Raw genomic sequence first — 16226 nt, forward strand, 5'->3', positions numbered from 1 at the left:
TTTGATATGCAAAGTTGTTATGATGATAGCATGCCTCCTACCTATGATGATTATATTGATGAAAGTGGGTTCGGAAGAGTGTCAACTTTAGGAAGTAGTGATCCCACTATTTTGGAGGATGTTGAATCTATATTTGATGAATATGAAAGTGGATTTGGAAGAGTGTCAACTTTATTTAGTGATTTCACTATCTTGGGAGAGGTTTCAATCGATTATGATGAGAATGAAGTTGCTACTTATGATGATTATTGTGATGAAACTTATGCTATAAAAAGTAGTGATGATTATATTTACAAATCTTGTCATGATTATTATTACCCTTTTTCTGAACATTACTCTTTTAATGTGGAAACAATTTTTAGTGTTCAAGTCTCTTATGATACTCCCACTATTCCGAATGAGAAGAATTTTGCTTATGTGGAGAGTAGTAAATTTTCTATGCTTGTAGATCATGAAAAGAATGTTTTAGGTGCTGGTTATATTGTTGAATTCATTCATGATGCTACTGAAAATTATTATGAGGGAGGAATATATGCTTGTAGGAATTGCAATAATATCAAGTTTCCTCTCTATGTGCTTAAATTCTTGAAGTTATGCTTGTTGTGCCATCCTATGCTAGTCGATTATTGTTCCCATAAGTTGTTTGCTCACAAGATACCTATGCATAGGAAGTGGGTTAGGCTTAAATGTGCTAGTCATATGCTTCATGATGCTCCCATTATGTTTCAATTCTTATCTTTTATGTGAGCATCATTGTCATCATCATGCCTAGCTAGAAAGGCATTAAAGAAAAGCTCTTGTTGGGAGACAACCCAATATTTATCCTTACTGTTTTTGTGTGTCCACATGATTATGCTACTGTAGTAATCATGTTTTATAGCTTTTGTTTCAATAAAGTGCCAAGTAGAACCTTTGGGAAGACTTGGGTGAAGTTTATGTGATCTTGCTGCGAAAAACAGAAACTTTAGCGCTCACGAGATTAGCTGCCATTTTTTACTGGAGAGTGCTTTTAGGTTGATTATTTTTGCAGATGATTAATAGACAAATTTCTCAGGTCCAGCAATTTATTTTATAATTTTTGGGGTTCCATAAGTATACGTTTGATACAGATTACTACAGACTGTTTTGTTTTTGACAGATTCTGTTTTCATTGTGTTGTTTGCTTATTTTGATGCATCTATGAGTAGTATCAGAGGGTATGAACCATAGATAATTTTGAGTACAGTAGATATTACACCAATATGAATTTATAATGAGTTCATTACAGTACCTAAGTGGTGGTTTTATTTTCTTATACTAACGGAGCTTACGAGTTTTGTGTTGAGTTTTGTATGGTTGAAGTTTTCAAGTTTTGGGTAAAGATTCGATGGACTATGGAATTAGGAGTGGAAAGAGCCTAAGCTTGGGGATTACCAAGGCACCCCAAGGTAATATTCAAGGACAACCAAGAGCCTAAGCTTGGGGATGCCCCGGAAGGCATCCCCTCTTTCGTCTTCGTTCGTCGGTAACTTTACTTGGAGCTATATTTTTATTCACCACATGATATGCGTTTTGCTTGGAGCGTCATTTTATTTTATTAGTTTTTGCTTTATGTTAGTTAGAATAATGTTGTTCATCTTTAGGTTCAATAAAAAAGTCAAGGATAGCCTTTGCCATGCTTATTTTGCTAGTTTGCATGTTGCTGTTTGAAAACAGAAAGTTTACCGCTGTTGCAAAAATTCCCTAGAAATGTCAGAGCATGGTCTAATGTTGAATATTTTTGCATATTAAGCTCTGATAAATTTACTACAGTGGGAATTTTAGTTCATAATTTTTGGAGTCAGGGAAGTATTGTTACTCTTGCATTCTTTACAGACTGTACTGTTTTGGCAGATTGTTGTTATGTTTGCATTGTTTGCATATGTTTGCTTGTTTAATGATTCTATTTGATGATAGGAGTATTAGATATGCAGAGGCATTTAGTATGCAATGTTGAATTATAATTTAAGTGATTTGTTACAGTAGAATATGATAAGGTTTTGCATTGGTTTATACTAACCTATCTCACGAGTTCTTGTTGAGTTTGTTGTGAATGAAGCTTTTAATAAAAAGAGAAACCATGATATGAGAGGAATTAAGGAGACACAAAAGTTCAAGCTTGGGGATGCCCAAGGCACCCCAAGATAATATTTCAAGAGGTCTCAAGCATCTAAGCTTGGGGATGCCCCGGTAGGCATCCCACCTTTCTTCTTCAACAACTATCGGTTAGTATAGGTTGAGCCTAAGTTTTTGCTTCTTCACATGAGTTGTGCTATCCTTGCATTGTAGTTTTCTTTAGCTTTGCTTGCTGTTTGAATAAGGTATCAAGATCTGAAATTCTTTTAGTGAGAGAGAGCCATACAATGAAGCTTTCAGGCAAACAAGATGCCAGAAGAATGGAGACAGAGTATATTAGTACCAATCTTCAAGAACAAGGGGGATGTTCAGAGTTGTACTAATTACCGTGGAATTAAGCTAATGAGCCATACAATGAAGCTGTGGGAGAGAGTCATTGAGCACCGCTTAAGAAGAATGACAAGCGTGACCAAAAATCAGTTTCGTTTCATGCCTGGGAGGTCGACCATGGAAGCCATTTTCTTGGTACGGAAACTTATGGAGAGATATAGGGAGCAAAAGAAGGACTTGCATATGGTGTTCATTGACTTGGAGAAGGCCTATGATAAGATATCGCAGAATGTCATGTGGTGGGCCTTGGAGAAACACAAAGTCCCAGCAAAGTACATTACCCTCATCAAGGACATGTACAATAATGTTGTGACAAGTGTTCGAACAAGTGATGTCGACACCGATGACTTCCCGATTAAGATAGGACTGCATCAGGGGTCAGCTTTGAGCCCTTATCTTTTCGCATTGGTGATGGATGAGGTCACAAGGGGTATACAAGGAGATATCCCATGGTGTATGCTCTTTGCGGATGATGTGGTGCTAGTTGACGATAGTCGGATGGGGGTAAATAGGAAGTTAGAGTTATGGAGACAAACCTTGGAATCGAAAGGGTTTAGGCTTAGTAGAACTAAAACCAAGTACATGATGTGCGGTTTCAGTACTACTAGGTGTGAGGAGGAGGAGGTTAGCCTTGATGGCCAGGTGGTACCTCGGAAGGACACCTTTCGGTATTTGGGGTCAATGTTGCAGGAGGATGGGGGTATTGATGAAGATGTGATCCATCAAATCAAAGCCGAATGGATGAAGTGGCGCCAAGCTTCTGGCATTCTCTATGACAAGAGAGTGCCACAAAAGCTAAAAGGCAAGTTCTACAGGACGGCGGTTCGACCCGCAATGTTGTATGGTGCGGAGTGTTGGCCGACTAAAAGGCGACATGTTCAACAGTTAGGTGTAGCGGAGATGCGTATGTTGAGATGGATGTGTGGCCACATGAGGAAGGATCGAGTCCGGAATGATGATATACGAGATAGAGTTGGGGTAGCACCAATTGAGGAGAAGCTTGTCCAACATCGTTTGAGATGGTTTGGGCATATTCAGCGCAGGCCTCCAGAAGCTCTAGTGCATAGCGGACGGCTAAAGCGTGTGGAGAATGTCAAGAGAGGGCGGGGTCGACCGAATTTGACATGGGAGGAGTCCGTTAAGAGAGACCTGGAGGATTGGAGTATCGACAAAGAGCTAGCTATGGACAGGGGTGCGTGGAAGCTTGCTATCCATGTGCCAGAGCCATGAGTTGGTTGCGAGATCTTATGGGTTTCACCTCTAGCCTACCCCAACTTGTTTGGGACTAAAGGCTTTGTTGTTGTTTTTGTTTTTGTAGAGAGAGCCATACATGATTTAGAATTTGCTAGAATACTCTATGTGCTTCACTTATATCTTTTGAGCTTGATAATTTTTGCTCTAGTGCTTCACTTATATCTTTTAGAGCACGGTGGTGGATTTGTTTTAAAGAAACTATTGAACTCTCATGCTTCGCTTATATTATTTTGAGAGTCGTTATAGCATGGTAATTTGCTTAATGTTAATATACTTGGTATTCAAGATATGTGAAACTTTCTTTTGAGTGTGTTGAATACTAAGATAAGTTTGATGCTTGATAATTGTTTTGAGATATGGAGGTGATAATATTAAAGTCATGCTAGTTGGGTGATTATGAATTTGAGAAATGCTTGTGTTGAAGTTTGCAAGTCCCGTAGCATGCACGTATGGTTAAAGTTGTGTAACAAATTTGAAACATGAAGTGTACCTAGATTGTGCATCCTTATGAGTGGCGGTCGGGGACGAGCGATGGTCTTTTCCTACCAATCTATCCCCCTAGGATCATGCGCATAGTACTTGATTTTTGATGACTTCTAAATTTTTGCAATAAGTATATGAGTTCTTTTGACTAATGTTGAGTCCATGGATTATACGCACTCTCACCTTTCCATCTTTGCTAGCCTCTTCGGTACCGTGCATTGCCCTTTCTCACCTTGAGAGTTGGCGCAAACTTCGCCGGTGCATCCAAACCCCGTGATACGATACGCTCTATCACACATAAACCTCCTTATATCTTCCTCAAAACAGCCACCATACCTACCTATCATGGCATTTCCATAGCCATTCCGAGATATATTGCCATGCAACTTCCATCATCATCATCATGACATACATTACTTTTGTCATATTGCCATTGCATGATCATGTAGTTGACATCGTATTTGTGGCAAAGCCACCATGCATTATTTTTCATACATGTCACTCTTGATTCATTGCACCATCTCGGTACACCACCGGAGGCATTCATATAGAGTCATATCTTGTTCTAAGTTTCGAGTTGTAATCCTTGTGTTGTAATACATAGAAGTGTGATGATCATCATTATTAGAGCATTGCCCAATAAAAAGGGAGAAAGGCCAAAAAGAAAAAAACAAAGGCCCAAAAAAAGAAAATAAAAAGGGCAATGCTACTATCACTTTTTCCACACTTGTGCTTCAAAATAGCACCTTGTTCTTCATGTAGTGAGTCTCATATATTGTGCTTCAAAGTAGCACCTTGTTCTTCATGTAGTGAGTCTCATAAGTTGTCCTTTTTTATACTAGTGGGAATTTTTCATTATAGAACTTGGCTTGTATATTCTTACGATGGGCTTCCTCAAATGCCCTAGGTCTTCGTGAGCAAGCAAGTTGGATGCACACCCACTAGTTTTCTTTTGTTGAGCATTCATAGCTCTAGTGCATCCGTTGCATGGCAATCCCTACTCCTCATGTTGACATCAATTGATGGGCATCTCCATATCCCATTGATTAGCCTCGTCAACGTGAGACTTTCTCCTTTTTTGTCTTCTCCACACAATCCCCATCATCATATTCTATTCCACCCATAGTGCTATATCCATGGCTCACGCTCATGTATTGCGTGAAAGTTGAAAAAGTTTGAGATTATTTAAGTATGAAACAATTGCTTGGCTTGTCATCGGGGGTATAGAAGTTGGGAACATCTTTGTGTGACGAAAATGAAGCATAGCCTAACTATATGATTTTGTAGGGATGAACTTTCTTTTACCATGCTATTTTGAGAAGACATGATTGCTTTGATTAGTATGCTTGAAGTATTATTATTTTTGTGTCAATATGAACTTTTGTCTTGAATCTTTCGGATCTGAATATTCATGCCACAATTAAGGAGATTTACATTGAAATTATGCCAAAGTATCACTCCGCATCAAAAATTCTTTTTTATCATTTACCTACTCGAGGACGAGCAGGAATTAAGCTTGGGGATGCTTGATACGTCTCCAACGTATCTATAATTTTTGATTGCTCCATGCTACTTTATCTACTGTTTTAGGCAATATTGGGCTTTATTATCCACTTTTATATTATTCTTGGGACTAACCTATTAACCGGAGGCCCAGCCCAGATTTGCTGTTTTATGCCTATTTCAGTGTTTCGAGGAAAATGAATATCAGACGGAGTCAAAACGGAACGAAATCAACTGGAGAAGTTATTTTTGGAAGGAAAGCTACCGGATGTACTTGGACCCCACGTCAGGAGCCAAGGGAGGTGCTCACGAGGGTGGGGGCGCGCCCACCCCCCCTGGGCGCGCCCCCCTGCCTCTTGGGGCCCCCGAAGCTCCACCGACGTACTTCTTTCACCCATATATACCTACGTACCCTAAAAACTTCCACGGAGAAGATAGATCGGGAGTTCCGCCGCCGCAAGCCTCTATAGCCACCAAAAACCAATCGGGACCCTGTTCCGGCACCCTGCCGTAGGGGGATCCCATCACCGGAGGCCATCTTCATCATCTCGGCGCTATCCATGACGAGGAGGGAGTAGTTCACCCTCGGGGCTGAGGGTATGTACCAGTAGCTATGTGTTTGATCTCTCTCTCTCGTGTTCCTCTATGGCACGATCTTGATGTATCCCGAGCTTTGCTATTATAGTTGGATCTTATGATATTTCTCCCCCTCTACTCTCTTGTGATGAATTGAGTTTCCCCTTTTGAAGTTATCTTATTGGATTGAGTCTTTATGAGAACACTTGATGTATGTCTTGTCGTGATTATCTGTGGTGACAATGGGATATCATGTGCCACTTGATGTATGTTTTGGTGACCAACTTGCAGGTTCCACCCATGAACCTATGCATAGGGGTTGGCACATGTTCTTGACTCTCCGGTAGTAGCTTTGGGGCACTCTTTGAAGTACTTTTATGTTGGTTGGATGAATCTGAGATTGTGTGACGCATATCGTATAATCATGCCCACGGATACTTGAGGTGACAACGGAGTATCTAGGTGACATTAGGGTTTTGGTTGATTTGTGTCTTAAGGTGTTATTCTAGTATGAACTCTTTTATAGATCGATCCGAACGAATAGCTTTGAGGTGGTTTCGTACCCTACCATAATCTCTACGTTTGTTCTCCGCTATTAGTGGCTTTGGAGTGACTCTTTGTTGCATGTTGAGGGCTTGTCATATGTTCTATCTATGTTATTATTGTTGAGAGAACTTACACTAGTGAAAGTATGAACCCTAGGCCTTGTTTCCTAGCATTGCAATACCGTTTACGCTCACTTTTACCACTTGTTACCTTGCTATTTTTATTATTTCAGATTACAAAAACCTATATCTACTATCTATTTTGCACTTGTATCTTCATCTCTTCGCCGAACTAGTGCACCTATACAATTTTCCATTGTATTGGGTGTGTTGGGGACACAAGAGACTCTTTGTTATTTGGTTGCAGGTTTGTTTGAGAGAGACCATCTTCATCCTACGCCTTCCACGGATTGATAAACCTTAGGTCATCCACTTGAGGGAAATTTGCTACTGTCCTACAAACATGTGCACTTGCAGGCCCAGCAACGTCTACAAGAAGAAGGTTGTGTAGTAGACATCAGTAACATGACTTCCAGAATAGGATTACTATACCACTCTGGTGCGGACCGTACTCTAGAAGACCTACGAGGTTCGATAATTACTTGATCTGAAGTTTCATGATCATCATCATTAGCTTCCTCACTAATTGGTGTAGGAATCACACGAACTGATTCCTGTGATGAACTAGTTTTCAATTCGGGAGAAGGTACAACTACCTCATCAAGTTCTACTTTCCTCCCACTCACTTCTTTCGAGAGAAACTCCTTCTGTAGAAAGGATCCATTCTTAGCAACAAATATCTTGTCTTCAGATCTGTGATAGAAGGTGTACCCAATAGTTTCCTTTGGGTATCCTATGAAGACGCACTTCTCCGATTTGGGTTTGAGCTTATCAGGTTGAAGCTTTTTCACATAAGCATCACAGCTCCAAACTTTAAGAAATTGCAACTTTGGTTTCTTGCCAAACCATAGTTCATAAGGCGTCATCTCAACGGATTTTGATGGTGGCCTATTTAAAGTGAATGCAGCCGTCTCTAAAGCATAACCCCAAAACAATAGCGGTAAATCAATAAGAGACATCATAGATCGCACCATATCCAATAAGGTACGGTTACGACGTTCGGACACGCCATTACGTTGTGGTGTTCCAGGTGGCGTGAGTTCCGAAACTATTCCACATTGTTTCAAATGAAGACCAAACTCGTAACTCAAATATTCGCCTCCACGATCAGATCGTAGAAACTTTATTTTCTTGTTACGATGATTTTCCACTTCACTCTGAAATTCTTTGAACTTTTCAAACATTTCAAACTTATGCTTCATTAAGTAGATATACCCATATCTGCTCAAATCATCTATGAAGGTAAGAAAATGATGATACCCGCCATGAGCCTCAACACTCATTGGACCATATACATCAGTATGTGTTATTTCCAATAAGTCAGTAGCTCGTTCCATTGTTCCGGAGAACGGAGTTTTAGTCATCTTGCCCATGAGGCATGGTTTGCAAGCACCAAGTGATCCATAATCAAGTGATTCCAAAATCCCATCAACATGGAGTTTCTTCATGCGCTTTACACCAATATGACCCAAATGGTAGTGCCACAAATAAGTTGCACTATCATTATCAACTTTGCATCTTTTGGCTTTAATATTAAGAACATGTGTATCTCCACGATCGAGATTTAACAAAAATAGGCCACTCAACAAGGGTGCATGACCATAAAAGATATTACTCATATAAATAGAACAACCATTATTCTCTGATTTAAATGAATAACTATCTTGTATCAAACAAGATCCAGATATAATGTTCATGCTCAACGCTGGTACGAAATAACAATTATTCAGGTCTAAAACTAATCCTGAAGGTAGATGTAGAGGTAGCATGCTGACGGCGATCACATCGACCTTGGAACCATTTCTGACGTGCATCGTCACCTCGTCCTTAGCCAATCTTCGTTTAATCCATAGCCCCTATTTCGAGTTGCAAATAGGAGGAACAGAACCAGTATCAAATACCCAGGCGCTACTACGAGCATTGGTAAGGTACATATCAATAACAAGTATATCAAATATACCTTTCACTTTGCCATCCTTCTTATCCGCCAAATACTTGGGGCAGTTCCACTTCCAGTGTCCAGTCCCTTTGCAGTAGAAGCACTCAGTTCCAGGCTTAGGTCCAGACTTGGGCTTCTTCCTGGGAGTAGCAACTTGCTTGCTATTCTTCTTGAAGTTCCCCTTCTTCCCTTTGCCCTTTTTCTTGAAACTAGTGGTCTTGTTAACCATCAACACTTGATGCTCCTTCTTGATTTCTACCTCCGCGGCCTTTAGCATTGCGAAGAGCTCGGAAATCGTTTTCGTCATCCCTTGCATATTATAGTTCATCACGAAGCCTTTATAGCTTGCTGGCAGTGATTGAAGAACTCTGTCAATGACACTATCATCAGGAAGATTAACTCCCAGCTGAGTCAAGTGGTTATGGTACCCAGACATTTTGAGTATGTGTTCACTGACAGAACTATTATCCTCCATTTTGCAGCTATAGAACTTGTTGGAGACTTCATATCTCTCAACTCGGGCATTTGCTTGAAATATTAACTTCAACTCTTGGAACAGCTCATATGCTCCATGACGTTGAATATGTCTTTGAAGTCCTGATTCTAAGCCGTAAAGCATGGCAACTGAACTATCGAGTAGTCATCAACACGCGTCTGGCAGGCATTCACGATGTTTGCAGTTGCTGGCACAGGTGGTACACCTAGCGGTGCTTCCAGGACGTAATTCTTCTGTGCAGCAATGAGGATAATCCTCAAGTTACAGACCCAATCCGTGTAATTGCTACCATCATCTTTCAACTTAGCTTTCTCTAGGAATGCATTAAAATTCAAGGGAACGGTAGCACGTGCCATTGATCTACAACAACATAGACATGTAAAAACTATCAGGACTAAGTTCATGATAAATTAAAGTTCAATTAATCATATTACTTAAGTACTCCCACTTAGATAGACATCCCTCTAGTCATCTAAATGATCACATGATCCAAATCAACTAAACCATGTTCGATCATCACGTGAGATGGAGTAGTTTTCAATGGTGAACATCACTATGTTGATCATATCTACTATATGATTCACGTTCGACCTTTCAGTCTAAGTGTTTCGAGGCCATATCTTCATACGCTAGGCTCGTCAAGTTTAACCCGAGTATTCTGCACGTGCAAAACTGGCTTGCACCCGTTGTATGTGAATGTAGAGCTTATCACACCCGATCATCATGTGGTGTCCTGACACGACGAACTGTACCAACGGTGCATACTCAGGGAGAACACTTATACCTTGAAATTTAGTAAGGGATCATCTTATAATGCTACCGCCGTACTAAGAAAAATAAGATGCATAAAAGATAACATCACATGCAATCAAAATATGTGACATGATATGGCCATCATCATCATGTGCTTACGATCTCCATCACCGCAGCATGGTCATGATCTCCAATGTCACCGGCTTGACACCTTGATATCCATCGTAGCATCGTTGTCATCTCGCCAACTATTGCTACTACGACTATCGCTACTACTTAGTGATAAAGTAAAGCAATTACATGGCGATTGCATTTCATACAATGAAGTGACAACCATATGGCTCCTGCCAGTTGCCGATAACTCTGTTACAAAACATGATCATCTCATACAACAATTTATATCACATCATGTCTTGACCATATCACATCACAACAAGCCCTGCAAAAACAAGTTAGACGTCCTCTACTTTGTTGTTGCAAGTTTTATGTGGCTGCTACGAGCTTCTAGCAAGAACCGTTCTTACCTACGCATCAAAACCAGAACGACTTTTCATCAAGTGTGTTGTTTTAACCTTCAATAAGGATCGGCTGTAGTCAAACTCGATTCAACTAAAGTTGGAGAAACAAACACCTGCCATCCACCTATGTGCAAAAGCACGTCGGTAGAACCAGTCTCATGAAAGCGGTCATGAAATGTCGGTCCGGGTTGCTTCACCCAACAATACCACCGAATCAAAGTAAGCAATTGGTGGTAGGCAGTATGACTATTATTACCCGCAACTCTTTGTGTTCTCCTCATGCAAATAACATCTATGCATAGACCAGGCTCGGATGCCACTGTTGGGGAACGTAGTAATTCAAAATTTTCCTACGAATACGCAAGATCTATCTCGGAGATGCATAGCAACAAGACGGGATAGTGTGTCCATGTACCCTCGTAGAACAAAAGCGGGAGCGTTTAGTAACACGGTTGATGTAGTCAAATGTCTTCACTATCCAACCGATCCAAGTACCGAACGTAGGAAACCTCCATGTTTGATGTCGCTTGAAGCTACGTCGGTATTTCCTCAAAGAGGAAGGGATGATGCAGCACAACGGCGGTAGGTATTTCCTCACATATGAAACCAAGGTTATTGAACCAGTAGAAGAACCAAGCAACACACCGTAAATAGCCCCTGCACACAAATAACAACACCTCGCAACCCAACGTGTTAAAGGGTTGTCAATCCCTTTCGAGGTACGGCGCATCAAGATAGGCAAAGGACGTGAGGTAAATTTGTAGATAGGATAAATAGATCGCGGAACAAATAAATTGCAGCAAGGTATTTTTGTATTTGTGGTTTAATAGATCTGAAAATAAATGCAAGGAAAAAGTAGGTCGCAAGGCAAATATATGAGAAAGAAGACCCGGGGGGCATAGGTTTCACTAGTGGCTTCTCTCGAGAAAGATAGCAAACGGCGGGTGAACAAATTAATGTTGGGCAATTGATAGAACTTCAAATAATCATGATGATATGCAGGAAATGATCATTACATAGGCATCACATCCAAGATTAGTAGACCTCCTCCTGCCTGAATCTACTACTATTACTCCACACATCGACCGCTATCCAGCATGCATCTAGTGTATTAAGTTCATGGAAAAACGGAGTAATGCAATAAGAACAATGACATGATGTAGACAAGATCCGTTTATCTATTGCGGCAGATATGGATCCCATCTTTTTATCCTTAGTAGCAATGATACATACGTTTCGGTTCCCTTTCTGTCACTGGGATCAACCACCGTAAGATCGAACCCACTACCGGGCACCTCTTCCCGTTGCAAGATAAATAGATTAAGTTGTCCAAACAAAACCCAAATATCGGAGAAGAAATCTAAGGCTATAAGTAATCACGCATATAAGAGATCAAAAAAACTCAAATAACTTTCATGGATATAAAAAGATATAACTGATCATAAACTCAAAGTTCATCAGATCCCAACAAACACCGCCAAAAGACTTACATCATATGGATCTCCAAGAGACCATTGTATTGATAATCAAGAGAGAGAGCGGAAGCCATCTAGCTACTAACTACAGACTCGAAGGTCTACAAAGAACTACTCACACATCATCGGAGAGGCACTAATGGAAGGGGTGAACCCCTCCATGATGGTGTCTAGATTGAATCTGGTGGTTCTGGACTCTATGGCGGCTGGATGAATATTTCGTCGACTCCCCTAGGGTTTATGGAATATTGGGGTATTTATAGAGCAAAGAGGTGGTCCAAGGGGTACCCGAGGTGGGCAACCCACCAGGGCACGCCTGGGCCTCCTAGAGCGCCCTGGTGGCTTGTCCCCTCCTCAGGACTCCCCCCAGGTGCAACCGGGGCCCAACTTCTACCTTCTGGTCCATAAAAATCATCATAAATTTGCGTGGCATTTGGACTCCGTCTGATATTGATTTCCTGCGATGTAAAAAACATGCAGAAAACAGCAACTGGCACTTGGCACTATGTCAATAGGTTAGTACCAAAAAATGATATAAAATCACTATAAAATGATTATAAAACATCCAAGATTGATAATAAAATAGCATGGAATAATCAAAAATTATATATACATTGAAGATGTATCAACATCCCCAAGCTTAACTCCTGCTCGTCCTCGAGGAGGTAAGTGATAAAAACAGAATTTTTGATGTGGAGTGTTGTTTATCATGTCATATAATATTCTTTTCTTTATAGCATGGACATTTGGACTTTTATGTGATTCAAAGCAATAGTCTTGTTTTGACATAATAATTTAGATACTCAAGCATATCAACAAGCAACCATGTCTTTCAAAATATCAATGCTAAAACAAGTTATCCCTAGCCCACCATGCTAAAACATTGATTCATTCATGAAACACACTCGAATATTAGCTACACCCAATACTTAAGTGTGATCATATTGCCTCCTAGTTGGTGCTTTTATGAGAGAGGATGGAGACTCAATTTCAAAAGTAAAAATTGCATAAAGTAAAAGAAAGACCCTTCGCAGAGGGAAGTAGGGATTTGTAGAGGTGCCAGAGCTCAAAGCGAAAAAATAGAGATAAAAACATTTTTGGGGGGTGTATCCATCCCACCAATGAAAACGACTTGGAGCATCCCAACACTTTCCATGCTAGATATAACATAGGTGGTTCTCAAACAGAAAATAAAGTTTATTCCTTTTCCACCATAACTTTCACTTTCCATGGCTAGCCGTATCCACGGGTGCCCTCCATACCAACACTTTCCAAGGAATTTATTATTTGACAACATAAAGTAAATTCATTTTGGAATTTCGGGACTGGGCATCCCTAATACCTTTGCCTTACTCTCGTGTAATGACAAGTGAATAAACACTCATTGTAAGAATAACACATCTAGCATGGAAAATATTAGCTATGAGTTACCATTCCGCAAGCGAAACAAACACACAAAAGATAAGTTCATTTTGAAAATTAGAGATGGCACATGCAAATTTGCTTAGAACGGCAAAAGAATACCGCATATAGGTAGATATAGTGGACTCATGTGGCAAAACTGATGTAAAGGATTTTGTATGCACAAGTAGAGGTCATACTTGGTGCAAAATGAAGGCTAGCAAAAAGATTGAGAAGCGACCAACCAAGAAACGAATAATCTCATAAGCAAGCATTAAGCATAATTAACACCAAATAATGCACCACAAGTAGGATATAATTTTCGTTGCATGATTATCGAATTTCGTGCGTGCATAGGGAATCACAAACATTATCACCAATATTCTTACTAGAGCACAATTACTCATCAACATAACTCACATATCACATCATCATATCTCAAAACTATTACTAAGAATCAAGTTTATTTTGTCCAATGATCTTTATGACATATTTTTTTTCTTTATCCTTCTTGGATATCTATCACTTCGGGACTAATTTTCATGTGTTGCTTTTCATAAGCTCAAACAAATATAAGTGAAGATCATGAGCATAACATATTTTCTTCCTCTCAAAATAATTTAAGTGAAGCAAGAGAGAATTTCTTCAAAATTTTACTGACTATCAAATAAATCTAAGTGAAGCAAGAGAGCATTTCTTCAAAAATACTAAGCACACCGTGCTCAAAAAGATATAAGTGAAGCACTAGAGCAAGTCCATTGCTCAAAAAAATATAAGTGAAGCATAGGGAGCAATTCTAACAAATCATGGCATAATTTTGGCTCTCTCAAATAGGTGTGTCCAACAAGGATTGATGACTTAAAACACAAAATAAAACAAGCAAAGACACATATCATACAAGACGCTCCAAGCAAAACACATATCATGTGATGAATAAAAATATAGCCTCGAGTAAAATACCGATTGTCGTTAGAAGAAAGAGGGGATGCCACTCAGAGCATCCCCAAGCTTAGTTGGTTGCTCATTCTTGGATAATATCTTGGGATGCTGGGGCATCCCTAAGCTTAGGCTCTTCTATCCTTCTTTCATCCATCGTAAGATAACCCAAAACTTGAAAACTTCAATCACACAAAACTCAACAAATCCCTTGTGAGATCGTTAGTAAAAGAAAGCAAACCACTACTATAAGTGTTGTGTCAAACAAATTCTTATTTTGTTTATGTATTATATCTACTGTCTTCCAACTTTTCTATGGCAAAAATTCATCAAATAAAACCATAGAGCCATCAAAATAAGCACACAACACAAAGAAAACAGAATCTGTCAAAACAGAACAGTCTGTAGTTATCTGGAACTTTCGAATACTTATGTAGCTCCAAAAAATCTACCAAATTAGGACGACCAGCATAATTTGTATATTAATCTTATGAAAAAATAATCAGGGAAAATTCTCTTCTCTGTGATTTATAAGAATTATTTTCGTGAGTGCAAAGTTTCTGTCTTTTTCAGCAAGATCAAACAACTATCACCCCGGAAGATTCTAAAGGCTTAACCTTGCACAAACACGAATTAAAACACAAAAACACAATCATAACAGTAGCATAATTGTGTTTAACACACAAGAACAGAAAGAAAAAAGCAAAAATAAATTTTATTCATTGGGTTGCCTCCCAACAAGCGCTATAGTTTTACGCCCTTAGCTAGGCATAAAGCGGGGATCTAAGTTTTGTCATCTTTAGTTCTAGATCCATAAGATGCCCTCATGATTGATTCATAAGGTGGCTCAATTCTTGTTCTAGGAAATTGTTCCATACCCTTCCTCAAAGGAAATTGGAAATTAATATTGCCTTCTTTCGTATCAATCACTCCACCGATAGTGCGTAAAAATGGTCTACCAAGAATAATTGGACAAGATGGATTGCAATCAATATTAAGAACAATAAAATCTATGGGCACATAGTTTATATTTGCAAGAATAAGAACATCATTAATTCTTCACATAGTCTTTTTAATAGTAGAATCCGCGAAGTGCAAATTTAAAGAGCATTCTTCAATATAGGTAAGACCAAGCACATCACATAAAGATTTCCGAATTTTAGAAACACTAGCACCCAAGTCACATAAAGCAAAACACTCATAATTTTTAATCTTGACTTTTATAGTAGGTTCCCACTCATCATGCAATTTTCTAGGAATTGAAACTTCTAGTTCCAATTTTTCTTCAGAAGCTTTCATCATGGCATCAACAATATGTTTAGTAAAAGCTTTATTTTGTTCATAAGCATGGGGTGAATTTATCATGGATTGCAACAAAGAAATACAATCAATCAAAGAGCAACTATCATAATTAAAGTCTTTGTAATCCAAAAGAGTGGGCACATCACTAGTTAAAGTTTGACCTCGTCAAACCCACTTTTATCAATTTTCTCAACAAGATTTTCACCCTCCGAAATAATGGGACGCCTTCTACCTAAAGTTGAATCTTCTCAAGTCCCTTTTTCATCAATCTTAATTTTACTAAACCAGGAATCAATAGAAGAAACACCAATCATTTTAAGATCTTCGTCACTTTTGTGAAAGAATCACTAGAAAATGCTTTTTCTAAAAATTCTCTTTTAGCTCTAAGCATGGCGGTTCTTTTCTTTCTTTCATCCATAGAAACATAAAGAGCTTTAATTG

This window comes from Triticum dicoccoides, chromosome 4B (genome assembly GCF_002162155.2).
Source record: "Triticum dicoccoides isolate Atlit2015 ecotype Zavitan chromosome 4B, WEW_v2.0, whole genome shotgun sequence".
NCBI classification, from domain to species: domain Eukaryota; kingdom Viridiplantae; phylum Streptophyta; class Magnoliopsida; order Poales; family Poaceae; genus Triticum; species Triticum dicoccoides.